The following is a 1,689-nucleotide window of genomic DNA, read 5'->3' as shown; positions in this document are numbered from 1 at the left end:
GTCTCCGTGGCGCAATTGGCTAGCGCGATCGGTTGTTAACCGAGAGGTTGGAGGTTTGAGCCCACCCGGGGACGGTGTGTCGCTTTTTTTTCTTTTCGCTGATTGCTTTGAAGATATGTTCTGATGTTGGTGAGAGTGGAGCACGACTGTCTCCATGACACAATTGGCTAGTGCGATCTGCTGTTGACCGAAAGGTTGAAGGTTCGAGCCCACCCGGTGGTGGTGTGGCGCTTCTTTATCTTTGGGCTGATAGCTCTGAAGAAATGTTCTGACGGTGGTGAGAGTGGAGCACGACCGTCTCCGTGGCGCAGTTGGCTAGCGCGATTTAGAGTTAACTGAAAAGTTGGAGGTTCGAGCCCACCCGGTGGTGGTGCGGCACTTTTTTTTGGGCTGATAGCTTTGAAGATGTGTTCTCATGGTGATGAGATTGGAGCAGGACTGTCTCCGTGGCGCAATTGGCTAGCGCGTTCAGCCGTTAACCGAATAGTTGGAGGTTCGAGCCCACCCGGTGGTGGTGCGGGCTTTTTTTCTATGGGCTGATAGCTTTGAAGATAGGTTCTGATGGTGGTGAGAGTGGAGCAGGACTGTCTCCGTGGCGCAATTGGCTAGCGCGATCGGCTGTTAACCGAAAGCTTGGAGTATCGAGCCCACCCGGTGGTGGTGTGGCGCTTCTTTTTCTTTGGGCTGATAGCTCTGAAGAAATGTTCTGACGGTGGTGAGAGTGGAGCACGACTGTCTCCGTGGCGCAGTTGGCTAGCGCGATTTAGAGTTAACTGAAAAGTTGGAGGTTCGAGCCCACCCGGTGGTGGTGCGGCACTTTTTTTGGGCTGATAGCTTTGAAGATGTGTTCTGATGGTGGTGAGACTGGAGCACGACTGTCTCCGTGGCGCAATTGGCTAGTGCGGTCTGCTGTTGACCGAAAGGTTGGAGGTTCGAGCCCACCCGGTGGTGGTGTGGCGCTTTTTTTTCTTTGGGCTGATAGCTCTGAAGAAATGTTCTGACGGTGGTGAGAGTGGAGCACGACTGTCTCCGTGGCGCAATTGGCTAGCACGTTCGGCTGGTAACCGAAAAATTGGAGGTTCGAGCCCTCCCGGGAGTGGTGTGTTGCTTTTTTTTCTTTGGGCTGATAGCTTTGAAGATGTGTTCTCATGGTGGTGAGATTGGAGCAGGACTGTCTCCGTGGCGCAATTGGCTAGCGCGTTCGGCCGTTAACCGAAAGGTTGGAGGTTCGAGCCCACCCGGTTGTGGTGCGGGCTTTTTTTTCTATGGGCTGATAGCTTTGAAGATATGTTCTGATGGTGGTGAGAGAGGAGCAGGACTGTCTCCGAGGCGCAATTGGCTAGCGCGATCGGCTCTTAACCGAAAGGTTGGAGGTTTGAGCCCACCCGGTGGTGGTGCGGCGCCTCTTTTTCTTTGGGCTGATAGCTTTGAAGATATGTTCTGAAGGTGGTGAGATTGTAGCACGACTGTCTCTGTGGCGCAATTGGCTAGCACGTTCGGCTGTTAACCGAAAAATTGGAGTTTCAAGCCCTCCCGGGATTGGTGTTTGCTTTTTTCTTTGCGCTGATAGCTTTGAAGATATGTTCTGATGGTGGTGAGAGTGGAGCACGACTGTCTCCGTGGCGCAATTGGCTAGCGCGATCGGCTGTTAACCAAAAGGTTGGAGGTTCGAACCACCCGGTGGTGGTA

General features: G+C 53.3%; 1 non-coding gene across 1 annotated transcript; it reads left to right on the top strand.

Annotated features, from left to right (window-relative positions):
• TRNAN-GUU (transfer RNA asparagine (anticodon GUU)) lies at positions 1–74 on the top strand. The gene has a single exon. It is a non-coding gene; the product is annotated as a tRNA-Asn (tRNA).
• The last annotated feature ends 1,615 nt before the right edge of the window (positions 75–1,689 follow it).

Source organism: Rhipicephalus microplus, unplaced genomic scaffold, assembly GCF_043290135.1.
Source record: "Rhipicephalus microplus isolate Deutch F79 unplaced genomic scaffold, USDA_Rmic scaffold_59, whole genome shotgun sequence".
Lineage (NCBI taxonomy): Eukaryota > Metazoa > Arthropoda > Arachnida > Ixodida > Ixodidae > Rhipicephalus > Rhipicephalus microplus.
Note: the sequence above shows the minus strand (reverse complement) of the source record. Positions and strands in the feature narration are given on the sequence as shown.